At 40.4% G+C, this 14,243-nt stretch overlaps 1 protein-coding gene across 6 annotated transcripts in view; it reads right to left on the bottom strand.

Moving 5' to 3' along the window:
* Positions 1 to 14,243, bottom strand: part of Il15 (interleukin 15) — a 74,730-nt gene that overhangs the window by 23,714 nt on the left and 36,773 nt on the right. The window lies entirely within an intron of this gene.

The raw sequence follows: 14,243 nt of genomic DNA, 5'->3' as shown, positions 1-14,243 counted from the left end.
TCTAGCTGAAAAAGAGTCTTCTTGAACCTAGGAAACCAGTCAAGGGCTTCTCTGGGGAGAAGGTTTCCTCTGATTCCAATAGAAGCAGAAGGCACATAACTTACAGAGCAGCAACAGGTGCACTAAGAATCTGGCTGCCTCCCTCTGGCTCCCTCAGCCACTAAGGACTGGGGAGAATGGAATCTTACCAAGCCGATGACGTGAGCGGGAAAGAATGTTTGTGTCCTGATCACAGGTGGCATTTTGGCAGCGGTACGGCTCGTGGCATAACTCACAAATAATCACTAGCTGCTCTTTTATTTGTCTCCTTATTTTAAGAAGAAACAGAGAGGCCGGGCGGTGGTGGCGCACGCTTTTAATCCCAGCACTTGGGAGGCAGAGGCAGGCGGATCTCTGTGAGTTCGAGACCAGCCTGGTCTACAAGAGCTAGTTCCAGAACAGGCTCCAAAACCACAGAGAAACCCTGTCTCGAAAAACTGAAAAAAAAAAAAAAAAAAAAAGAAACAGAGAGGAGGGAAGCTCAACTGAGAAAATGTCTCCATAAATTGGGAGATCGGTCTGGGCGGTGGTGGCACATGCCTTTAATCCCAGCACTTGGGAGGCAGAGGCAGGTGGATCTCTGTGAGTTCGAGGCCAGCCTGGTCTAGAAGAGCTAGTTCCAGGACAGGAACCAAAAGCTACAGAGAAACCCTGTCTCGAAAATCAAAAAAAAAAAAAAAAAAAAAAAAAGTTGGGAGATCGGCAAACCCTTAGGCATTTTCTTAATAAATGATTGATGGGAGAGAGCCCTTCCCACCGTGAATAGGGCTGTCCCTGGACTGATGATCCTGGGCTCTGTGAGAAAGCAGGCTGAGCAAGCTATGAACAGCATTTCTCCATGGCTCTGCATCAGCTCCAGCCTCTAGTTCCTGCCTGGCTTTGAACTTTTGCCTTGATTTCCCTCAATGAACTGTGATTCAGGACATGTGAGACAAATAAACCCTTTCCTCTCTGAGTTGCTTTTGGTCATCATGCCACATCCCAGAAACAGTGACTATAACTAATACACCAAGAAACCCATTTCCACACTAAGTGAAAGATTACTGAGACTTTATTCCCCTTTAAAGAATTCATGATCCTTTCTGTGGATGGTAATCACACATGCCAACTCCTAAGAAAAGTTGAAAGGTATAGAAGTTTTCGTGACTCATCTCACAAAAGAATTCAAAGCAACAATGCTTAAGTGTTTGATTAAGGGAGGGATGGAGGGAGAGGAAGGGTAGAAGGAAAGGATGGAGGAAGGAAGGGAAGATAAGAGTGAAGGCTAGAGGAAGGGAGGGAGGGAGGGAGGGAGGGAGGGAGGGAGGGAGGGAGGAAGGGAGGGAGGGAGGGAGGGAGGGAGGGAGGGAGGGAGGGAGGGAGGGAAGAAACCATGTTGTAATGGAATATAGGCATTCTATCTTATATCATTCAGTTAATATCAAAGAGAAACACTACATGACACATCCTGAACTACAGGACACATCAGATGTGTGCTGGCTCCACCAAATATCACAAATGTCAACACGTAAGAGTAGTAATAATGGCGGGTTGTGTCTCGCTGCCTGGCTAGCTTAATCACACAGAAATTGTATTAATTAAAACACTGCCTGGCCGTTAGCTCTAGCCTCTTATTGGCTAACTCTCACATCCTCATGTAATCCATTTCTAATAATCTGTGTAGCACCATGAGGTCGTGGCTTACTGGGAAAGATTCTAACCTACGTCTGTCTCAAGCCAGAGCTTCATGGCATCTGCCACAGTGCCTTCTTCCTCCCAAAATTCTATTCTGTCTACTCCGCCTACCTAAATGCTGCCCTATCAAAAGGCCAAGGCAGTTTCTTTATTCAACCAATGAAAGCAACACATAAAGAGAAGAACCTCCTACACCATTTGTGGCCCACTCCTCCTACAGGTAAGAACACAAATCCATGACCATAAGAAGTAAAGAGAGGACCTGCGAGATACATCAGTGGGTAGGGACATTTGTAGCCGAGTCTGACTTCAGTCCTCTGCACCCATATGGTGAAAGAAAAGAAAAAAGTTGAAACAAGAGTTTGTAACAAGGCAGAACTGAACTGAAAGGACAGTTGCTGCAATGGGATAATCTCCAAGCTGTTCCATGACATTGAGGACCGTCTCATATGAAACATGTCTCAGCAGCTATGCCTGGGGTAGGAAAGGGAAAACTGCTAAATGACATTTGGCCCTTGTTGTTTCAAATGTCCAAAAAGAGATACCCAAAGGCTTGGTCTCCTCACACAGGGAGGCAAGTTGGGTGGACTGTGCAGTTCTTCTCTACAGGAGACTGGTGGGCAAGTTGTCCTGAAGGTGAAGAGCCATGCTTAGGGGAAGGATATGTGCAAACGCACAAGACAGACACAGCCCTGAGTAAAAGGAAAGCTCGGTGCTGAGTGTTAACAGCAAGCAGGTTGGCAACACATAAAGATGCTTTCCGATCAAATTTTCTAGAAGTTTACTTTATAAGCAAGACATAAATCCCTCTCCAGGAAGCAGCTTTACAGCATTGCTTTCCATCAGTGTGACAGGAGCCACCACTTGACCAGTCTCAGATATTGGAACAAAAGAAATGGAAGCAGTGGCGTGACATTTATCCCCCAGAAGGACGCACACAGACTGAGGAGAGCAAACTTTCTGCACACGGTATTGGCAGCACATTCCTCCCCGTGTGTCACACACATAGTCCTACTTCCCCCTCCAGCTACAAGAAAACATCACACTAGCAAGCTAGACGATTGGCACACTAGCTTCCAAAGCACGCGGCCTCGGTCGTCTCCCTGACAGAAGCCTACAACTTTATGGAGCGGTGCACTGACAGAATGGCAAATAGAGACGGAAGACAAAACAAAATGAAAACAGATGAACAGCTGCTTCCCCTGCACTATGGCAGCATTGCAGATTCCTAGCAGGAGAGGTGCTTGCAGGGTGAAGACTCCTCTTGTTCTTTTTATGCCAAATGGCAATGCAAATAGATTCACTCTGTGTTGGTTGTTATTGTCTTAATTTTATTACCAGGAAAAATATTTCCCTACGTGCATCTTACCCCTAATATCCTCCCTTCCAGGGAGAGAAGTTATGGCTTAAGTCCCCATTTACAATTTTACTGTTCATTTAATTTCCTTTAACACTTTCAAATGTCATATGGAGGCTTTGACTTGTCAGAACTGAGCCATCCATTTCGGGCAGAGCCCATCAAAATGACAGCATCAATGCTTCTCATAACATAGTACAGAGAAAAAGGCAAAGCCAACTCTTCAGAAGACAATATGTGTCCACACTAATTGTACTCCACAGTTTTATGTTTGGCTTTTTTTTTTTTTGTACTTCAAGTAACCTATCTTGAATAGTAGAAATATTGTGTCTCATTTAAAATGCAATCAAGTAAAAGTTGAAAGAGATGTAGCATCCAAGATAAATATACTTCTGGCCCAAAAGAATAAAGAGCCGTGTATTCGAGAATACAGGGATCTTTTAAGAAAAGACTTCTAAAGAAAAAATCAGCCCTGGAGCTCGCACACAAGTCCCACCCGATCTCCACCAGGCTTTGTTTGAACACGGACCTAAACACACACACCTGGGATTTTCCTAGCTTTACGAGATCCAGGAAAAGATTCTTCATTAGTCAAGTCCAGATTGTTTTTGACAACTGGGATATTGACTCAAGCACATTATAAATTATTCTTGTGTCATTTGGAGAAATTTTGGATTTATAAGTGTAACGCTGTAGCCCAGCGCTGTGCAATGACTTCTCCCTAAAGAATAAGCAAGTAAACGCGGTTTAAGATGTTAAACCCATAATCCACACTATTCAAAACACACTAGAGGTTATTAGAATCTGTGAGCTGACTCTGGGAATTTAGCTCTGGGCTGGTGAATGCCAGGAGGAAAGGTACCTCCCTGTTTTGTCAGCATGAAGACAAGCTGTCGGAAAAGAAAACAATGATTATATCCTACTGCCCAGGAAACACATGCCATGGTTACTCTACTGAAGATCAGTGGGACAACCCTCGGATCTGTTTCTCCTGTCATGGCAGCATTGGGTCATTTTTGTACGTGTGACTTTTTGTGATCACTAGTTAATTATCTCTGTGTATTTTATTATTACAGATATGATTTTCCTTTTATATTTTTCTTTATCTTTCTTTCTACTTTTCTGTGTATGTGTCGGTAGACTGTGTCTCATTCTGTAACCAGACTAAGCTACATGTATGTGTGGTGAGACAAGGTCTCATTCTGTAGTCAGGCTGGCCTCTGTGTGTGTGTGTGTGTGTGTCTGTGTGTGTGTGTGTGTGTGTGTGAGAGAGAGAGAGAGAGAGAGAGAGAGAGAGAGAGAGAGAGAGAGAGAGTCTCGTTCTGTAACCAGGCTGCCCTGTAACTCACTAAGAGGCTGAAATGCATGGCAACCCACCTGCCTCAGAAACCCACGTCCTGGGATTACAGGCAAGAGCCACCGTGCCTGGCTAACATCTTCTCAACTGGTTTTGCATCTTCTGCAGTTCCCTTGATGCCTTATTAGGAGAGTCACAGCCACTTAACTCAATTAACTGAGAAAAATGCAAGGAGGTAGAAAAACTGTCGTTTCCATGGGTGTTTGGCCACAACACTGTGTGACCACATTTCTTCAATGTGCTCACGAGATGGAGGGGAGAAGGTGGCATGAAGGCAAATGACAAGCGAGGGCAGATTACCCTAACAAACACAAGCTAACAAACAAATCAAAAAATATGTAGAGCATAACGAAACATCATTTATGCGATGCTTGACCATCTGGACCTGCTGTTTTATGGGATGAGGAAGTGGGAAGCTTGCGCTGGAGCCCTCTGAGGTGGGACATTTTACAGCAGTATTTGGGGCCCACACAGCCTGGCTGTACAATTAGATGGCTGCTTTCCATAAGGCCCATCAATAAAAACCAAGCCCTACAGTGAACGTGGCATAAGGACAAAGCCCTGGAGTTCAGCCTGCTGCAGGCTTTACCATTAATTCTGCCAATTCTTTGTGGGTCACAGATTTATGCTCCCCCCAGAAAGTGGGAGAATGACGGGAGGTGGACGCATGGTGCAATATCATCCCAGAGCATGCGGTGGGTCACATGACTATGCCACGTCCTACTGAACAGGTTACTGGAGACATTGCTGGATAGGGACATAATTACATTAGCCACAGAGAACAAAAAGAAAGAAAGATAAAAGAAGAAAGGAAAGAGAAAGAAAAAGAAGGCAGATGTCTTCCAGTTGCTGCAAAAAGAGGGAAGCAGAGAGACAGAAATTTTTAGAAAAATCAGACAAAATTTTGTACATTACGTAACTATGAGATGGAGGAGTGTCATGAAATACAATACCAGAGATTCCAGGTTGGTAAGCAGCTTTTGCTGGTCGCCAGTGAGGAAACAGCAACCTCATTCCTAACTTTTAAGGACAGAATTCCACCAACGAACTGTAATGAGCCAGGCAATGGACTGCTTTGAGTGTGTCCAGATAAGAGCTTGCCCAGCAAATGCCTTGCTTTCTACTACCTCAAGAGACTATGGAGAGAATGTTCAGATGAACTTGACACCCATGGAACTGAGAGAATGCCCAGATAAACTTGACACCCATGCAACTGAATGTGCAGACGAAGTTGTCACCCACGTGTCTGTGATGTTATTTAAAACAACTGTGATGCTATTTTAAGCCTCTATCTTCACGATTTCTTACACAGCAATAAAAAGGTAATTTATATAGCAATATGTTTCACTACAAGTGTTTCAGAAAATATATACAATAACTATTACACTTATTTAGTTTTAAGTATAAATATACAATATATAACACATATAATAAGTATATATACATATATTTATTATTATTTGAGAGATTGAATGATTTGATAAGAGCTAATGAGATTATATATGTTATGCATATAGAACATTTTTTGGGTCATAGTTTTCTTATTTATAAGTTATATTCTCTTATATTTTTGATATTAAATTACAATTTCATCATTTATCCTTTCGCTGTTCTTCCTCAACCCTACTGTGTAGTTCTACCGGCTCTCTTTCAAATTCATGGCCTATTTTTTCATTCATTGCCTTTGCATGTATACATAAATATTCCTAAACATAGCATACTTGGTCTGTATAATATTGTTTACTTATGAATGTTTTCAGGGTTGATGCTGTGGGAAGTCCTTCAGCCAATAGCCTGTAAGATACCAGCCTATTTTGGGTGTGGTCTCATGTACTATAAAAGCAGACAAAAAGCGTGTGTGGGCCACTTGGCTGCTGGATTTGGTTCCAGTTCCCAGTGTATGCAGAGGACTGTGGATTCCTACTATTTCTGTGAGCTTATCCCCTAATAAATAAACCTTTGTTATACTCCATTATGGTCTATTTTGGCACACTTCTGTACATCAATAAATTTGCAAACCACGTCATTGCCAGACCCTGACCCCATCTGGGGCCTCTCCCACCCCACACAGCTGAACTACCCTCCTGCAGCTAAACTGCCTCTCTGGTGCACAGCTGCATATGGTTTGGCTGGGGCACTGGGGGAGCACCTCATTGACTTGGCCATTTCCTGCTGCAGCCCACGCCCATGTGGCTTGGTCCCACCTACTGCTGCCAGCTGCTTTCTGCTGCAACTCCTCGGTGACTTCTCTGGCTTCTGCTAGTCCTGCTCTGATCAGGTCAAACTTTGACTCTGAGAACAGAGGCTCCAACCCTGCACCTGGAACACAGGTTCGTGTTCCTAGTTTCGATCCGTGAAAGCCTGGCCCAAGTTCTGGCCAGTAACCTCATGGCTCGCCACTGCCTGCAAGCTCTGGGTTTCTTGTCCTGTCCAACTCAAACCTTCTCCATATGTGGTGTGCTGCTTTTAAGTATTTAAATAAATTTGTTATTAATTCTAAGTCTCAGGTGCTATTTCTGACTTGCCTTACTGCCACAACTGTGACACCCATTGGCCAATAAAGATTATTACATATACAACAATTCTCTGAAAATTTTAAGAGGTAAGTTAATTTGATTAATAAATAAATAAATTTGAAAATTGTAAAGCACCCCCAAAATAATTTCAGACAATATTACCATCCAGGAATTTAACAACCTTTTTGTTTCTACTATGATGGAATTCTGTAAGAGCTATATGACTTACTTTGTACATATATTTTTGTGGCCACGGTGGTTATTAGCTTTGTTCTTCATATCCTTAAAGAAATGGCTTTATATCCTTTATATCCTTAAAGAAATGACTTGCTAACAGAGTCAAGAAAGAGAAACTTTTAGAAAGTATACAATATTTAGTAGAAAGGATTCATACTATTGAAAGTGATAACCTTACCAGGCAAAATTCACATGGCAATGGACTATGAAACCTTACAAAAGGGTACTGAGAGATTATCTGAAAGGATTCATACTGTTGAAATTGACAACCAAATTCTGTTAAAAGGGTATGATAAGCTGTAATATAGAACATCCCTTCAGGAAAGCAGTCTACACGCCATCCAAATAATATTTTAGGACGAGAAGATATCATTAAAGGAAAAATTTAAAACGTTTGAATTACATGTGCAATATGAGATCCAGAAATTAATTAATTTGATGAAATTATTGAAAATATTCACTGGTCAAGAGATTCAGGCTTTTCAAAAGGCAGTGATGGAAAGACTTGAACTGATTGAGGAACTTGCCAGAACTTATAAGCAAAAAGAGGAGGTACAGGCAAAGGATTTAATATCACCAGTACCTCTCAGAGTCAAAGATAACTTACCAAGAGTTTTAGATACTTACACCTCTGAAAAACCAGCAAATACTCAATACCCAGATAGATATACAGAATGTAAATGGAAACCTATAGGTATAAAAGATCTAAAAGAAATTAAGCAAGTAGTAGTATCTTATGGCGCACATTCAGCATTCATTAGTGAGATGGTAAAGGTATGGGCTTCAAGCAATAGAGTTGCTCCACATGATTGGCTTAGTCTTAGCACTGCTAGAAGATAGACTGCAGTTACAGTGGAAGTGCTATTGGAGGGAAGAAGCTAAAGCCTGAAACATCAAGGTAGAATCAAAGGATTTGAGGCTTCCCAAGATCAAATTTATTGTGAGGGCCATTAGGCTGATCCACAGAGTCAAGCTATTTCCAATGAACAAATACATTTTGTTCCTATGCTATACAGCAACCTTGAATGCTTGGGATAGTATTCAAGGACAGGAAGAAGGAAGAATTGAATGATATATTAAGGTCACACAAGGCCCAAGAGAACCCTTTAGTCACTTTTTACAAAGATTAACTAAATCTGTACAAATAGGGGTAGCAGATTCAGAAAATAGATGAGTACTTATAGAATCTCTGTCTTTTAAAAATGCAAACATGGAATACAAAAAGGTATTTGGGCCCTTAAAGATCAAATCAGCACCAATAGATGAGTGGATTCTGCACACAGCCAGTGTTGAGTCATTTAACTATAATACTGAGGCTAGGGTAGGAGAAGCAATTTTCAAAGGTATGTATGAAGAGACATCAAAATACCAAATGTTTTAATAGTGGTAGAATAGGTCATCTTAGAAAGAATTGTAGACAAGGCATGCATAGCATATGTTTCTTGTTTGATATTGTTCATGCTGGTTGTAATTCTAATTTTCATGTATGTTCTTGCCTCTTCTTTTCCCTGGGCAATACTTGATGTTTGTTCTTATTGTATATTGTTTGGTAGTAGGCTTAGAACTCTTTTATTTAGACAAAAGTAGGAAGTGCTGTGGGAACTCCTTCAGCCAATAGCCTTTAAGATACTGGCCTTTGGATATCTTAAAGGTGTGGTCTCATCTACTATAATTGCAGACGAAAGGTATGTATGGGCCTCTTGGCTGCTGGGTTTGGTTCCTGTTCCCAGCACATACAGAAAACTGCAGCTCACTATGATTACTGTGAGTTTATCCCCTAATAAATAAATCTTTGCTATACTCCATTCCGGGCTATTGTGGAACTCTTTGGGTAGCCATTGGTGTGTACCTCCCTGGAGAAGACTATTTTTCCCACTCTCAACATTCCTTACTTGTCTGTAGTTTTTTAAGTAGTGTTGTCTCATGGCTTTCCCCTTCTACATTGGCATATCTATTGCTGTTGTCCTTGTCCAGCACACATTAGGACAGTCATGTCAGTGACATTTTTGGGGTGTAATTTTTGATGTTACTAAGAGACACAACTGCACAGGAAACTTCTGATCCTCTGACTTTTACAATATTTCTGACACCTCTTCCACAATGTTCCCTGAGTCTTAGGTGTATGAATGTTTTGTAGGTATATCCAAATGCATAGAAAGGGTCTAAGATGTGACTGTAGTAACTTTATATTTTTCCAAAAGTTCAGAGTTACTGACTTATTTTATAAGTCATCATTTATGACAAAAATTATTGCTGTATTTCATATGTTTAGAACTTCATATCCTAGATATACTATGGTTGGTGTGATGAAAATTAAAGCTTTGTAGGAAATCCACAATAATATAACCAAGTAACCTCACAAAACGTGTCAAAGTCAATCATCTGAATTTGTACCCAGGGCATGTGGTGAGGAGGAAACATGCCAAAGACAAGGGAAGTAATCTAGTTTGGGTGGCTATGGTTGCTTGATATTCTAGGGAAATGTACAGTAATATATAAAAGCATGACAAATTGCACCCTTGGTTGTATAGTTACAGCCTGAGAAGTGGCCTTGTGAGTATCGCTATCCATAAGACAGTGTTATGTATGTTATATCTTATGAGGCAGAACATGTCACCAATTGCAACTACACTACACACACATGAATAAAGAAACATACAAACAAACACACAAATCATTTCATGCTTCTTGTTCTCAATGTCCAAACTCATTGGTACTGATACACAAATAAGACCTTCAGGGCAAGCAGACACTCATTGAGGAGGGTTCAAGCTTAGCTGGAAGCACATCCAAAGGTCAAGATATACAAAACCATATTTGATACAGTGACATGCTTTGACTGACATACATAATAGGCTATACACTGAATGTTTTGTTTACTGTTACTGTTTTTATGCAAATGTTTGAAATTCTGTTTTTGTCAAATGGATAACTGTGTTTTCTATTTTGTCACATATTTCAAGAGCTCTTAATTATAAAGTCATTAAAACTACAAACAGCGTAACCCAGCAGCCTTCTGTCGGGAAGGCTTAAAAAGTGATATTATCTGGTTATAAATGATGTCAAAAACACTTTTTAAAATGGAGAAAAAGAACTGCAAGCATCTCTCAGTGGTCAGAGCACTTGCCTAGCGCGTTCAAGGCCCTAGATTTCATGAACAGCACTGGTAAAAATAAAGACAAGAGGATGGAGCAGAGGCACAGTCATCCCTTCCCTCTGCTTTCTAGCCCTTGGTTACACATGGAATCAAGGACAAAACTGAACCACACTGATCTTGTCATAGAGGTACGAAAGTGACAGCAACTGAGAAAGAAAATTTACTACCCTTACTAACACTGGAATTAGCACAATGGGCAGGACTTTGAAACCCTCAAACCGCTAGATTTTCTCACAGACATAAATCCTTCCCTTGTGACACATTAGACAACAGTTAACCAAAACCACAAGTCAACAAGACAAGAACTTCTTCCAGACCAGACCAAACTGAAATGGTGGCCTGTTTTTCTTATTATTATTTGTTACTGGTGGTTATGAAATATGAAAAACACAATTGTTGGCACTCATAAATAGAAAAAAATTTGTCTTTCACTATGTGGAAAATTAAAATCTGCCCCATATATATGTGGGATAAAATGGTTACAACAATCTCTCTTATTTCATATGCCTTTTCCAAAGTTCCCTTATCAAGGTGGACTTTCTACTTCATTCCTCGGTTCATCATATGCCCTCTCTCTACATGACTAGCTATGACCAAAAACATATGTGACTTCTGAGGTTAGGACCTAAAGGGTCTGACCTCTCTGTCCCTGTCTGCATGTTTCTGCTGGCATGAAAGAAAATTGGGATGGAACAATGAAGATTGAGGAAGCACAGAATTTCAGACTACTGCCACCTCCAAGAGCCCAGATGAAAATGATAAATTCTGGAATAAGTCTAAGGAAGAAGAATAAATCATGCCATCAACCAACAAAAATATGAGAAATAACAATATATATTTAAAAATACTCTCTATGACCTAAATTGAGAATCTATACATACAAAAACAATGCACTATGGATTTTAGAAACTTATTTGAAATGAAATATTATGTAAAAAGAAATAAGATAATTTCTAGGCTGTATTGGAAAAAATTGATCTCTATAGAAATCTCAGCACTCCTTCCTTTCCCCCACCTCCTACAACCTTTCTGTCCTCTCTTGGGTACCATTACCTGGACCTTGGTGGGGTTAACATAGGTGTCCCATTTAGGGTTAAGCATTCAAAAGTCACTGATGACTTCTCTGCCAAAGGTTGTCCAGAAATAGACTCGAAATTTCCCTCCCTTCTTATCAGAGGCATGAAGTGTCTTCTAAGGGTGTCTATCAATTATAAATAAAAGTAGGTCAACCAAATTAACCCAGAGGTTTTGAATGTTGATTTTATTTTAACAGGATAATATCAGAAAATTTCTAATTTTGTCGGCCTGTGGGATTATCACAGAATAATGCTTGACTTCCTGGGTGCTGCAGAAACAAAGAGCACACTGCCTTTGGCTCACATGAGCAGTACCATATGAGCTAGAACTGGCCAGGCTGCACGAAGCACAGTTTGGCACCAACTCACCAACCGGCTAGGCTTCGTGTACTTTGGTCATCAAAGGGATGGCAATTTCATTCTTTTAAATATTGACCAAAGCAAATGCATTTTACATAATATTTAAAAAAAGTTTGAGTTCTGGAATTCTGTCCGTTCTAACCAGAAGTTTCTTAAATTAACCATGAATAATGAGTCCATTTACTTGTTTCCTTAATTTGCAGAAATATTAGAAATTAAGTATATTTTATTAACATGATTTTATTGATTGCAAGGTTAGCCAAGGAATGTTTCTGGGAATTTTTAAGATTTCTTTGCATAAGTAAGACTAGAAAACAAGGCCTACAGAGACATTGCTAACAGACTGAAGGGGAAGACTTACCTAGGCTTGTCTGGCCCCTTAGCTGACTCACAGGACCCTGCAAGTAAAGCAGGAAAGAGAATTTCCTAAGTCAAGCTGCAAGAAGGGAGTAGGGGGATTAGCTGGAAGCTGTTTTTAGTTGCTATGACTTGGAAAGGGGAAGAAAAGGATGAGAAAGGCCTTAATTTCTATGTTCTCCATCTGAGAAGAAAACGGCCTTGTGAGAGGAGGGAGCAGGTAAAGACAGGGCAGGGCATGGCAATGGAGGCGCCCTGGCTGAGCCCGGCTCTCACAGTCAGAAGCAAGCTCAGCAGAGCAGCCCCAACCTGCCCTCACACTGTCCTCATACCGCAGCAATGCTACTTCTCTAGTAACCATAGACAAATAGATGGGTTTTTATTTTTATTTTGTTTTGTTTTTTGGTTAATCGAGGCAGGGGTTCTCTTTAGCTTCGGAGCTCTGTAGACCAAGCTGGCCGCAAATTCACAGAGAGCCACCTGCTCGGCCTCCTGAGTGCTGGGATTAGAGACATGCACCACCACTGCCGACTGATAAATTGATGTTTAAAGTCACCTCTGTGTAGAGACTAATCCAGAGCCAGATGTCTACCATCTCACCAAGCAGCTGCCCTCCAGCAATAGATACAGGAGATGACGACAAACAAGTCGAGATTATTTGGCTTCTTCCACATTTTTATCTCTTAATCACATATGAAATTATATCTTAATGTATGTATAACTTTATTACATTTGAAATGAAATATTACATACTTTTATTTTTAACATTGTATATATTTGTATTTTTAAATATATATTATACTTATTTAAGATATCAATATATGTACTAAATTACTATATTTTTACTTTTAAAATTACAATTTTACTTTAAGTTATATGTAATATATTTTAAATTATGCTCATAATTCAAAATGTAGGGAAGAAGTACTGCGGAGGCCCAAAAGTGTGAGCCAATTTCCACCTTGTCTGATGGTCAGAGAGTTTGGAGGTTGCTCGAAATTGTTGACAACAAGTCTAGCTACATAACTTGACTCAGGATGTGGTCATTTGGTTCTTTGGACATTAAGATGGCTCCTACAAGTAGATCCATTGCATCCTGAGAGATGGTCAGGATGTGCCAGTGTACACCTGCTTCTTCTTTCATGATGTGATGTTACCTGGGGAGTGGCTGCCCCTTCAAGTTACTCGGTCTAGGGTGGCATCACTGCCTCAACACAGAATGCTAATGACTTGATGTCTCAACGTGTTAAAGCAACTAACTGTGCAAGCTGCCCTTTGTATCATGTTAAAGAAGTCTCTTGTTGCTTTATTCCCCCTTTTGTGTTGGGGTTTAAAAGCGTATGGGAAGTTAAACGCAGGAGATTTCAGTATTCACTGGAACTCCCTCTCGATACTGTTCTATGGTTTCTGTTTTATTATTTTCTCATCTTCGTATTCTTTACTTGTATTTCCGGTCCGCACGCCTCTACCATGGCAAGTGGTATTTTTGTCGAGGCTGATCCCCAGCAAAGTACAAATATATATTAAAGATGTTAATGTGTATACATTATGTATTTATATAAATAATTAGAATCAGAACACAAGTCACACATCTACAAATACTAAAATACACAGTAGCTCATTATTTCCAAAAGGCTTAGTCAGTTCTTGGCTTTTGGAGTATTTCTATTTGTATAACCCACTACTATCTCAAATGTAATAAATCTAAAAAAAAATATCTCTTCAGCTACAACACCCTGTTCTTGCAACTCCCATTTCTCCTGAAGCTAACAGAATAGCCATTCATCACTCAAGAATGTCCTTGCCTGGAGACCTCTTTGCTCTTAGATAGCCTTCTCTGCTCTCCCTTATCACCGTGGCACTGGAAGACACACAGCTGGAGTTGAGCGCATCTTGTGGTTGAATTCCTGTGACATATTTTGCTCATACTTTGATTTTGCTGTGTACTCCTGATGGTGGGTTTAGTCAGCATCACTCAGTTAAGTAATGATTGTAATACTGCCAATTCTTGAATTCAAATGAACTTTTGGAGACCCGTTCAATTATGCATTTGTATTTCCAAATTCCTTTCCCATTAGTTTCCAACAAGAAGACATATGTACCCATGTGCCCT

The sequence above is a fragment of the Chionomys nivalis genome, chromosome 21 (assembly GCF_950005125.1).
Source record: "Chionomys nivalis chromosome 21, mChiNiv1.1, whole genome shotgun sequence".
Taxonomy (NCBI): Eukaryota; Metazoa; Chordata; class Mammalia; order Rodentia; family Cricetidae; genus Chionomys; species Chionomys nivalis.
The sequence above is the reverse complement of the archived record's forward strand: the minus strand, read 5'-3'. Positions and strand labels throughout refer to the sequence as shown.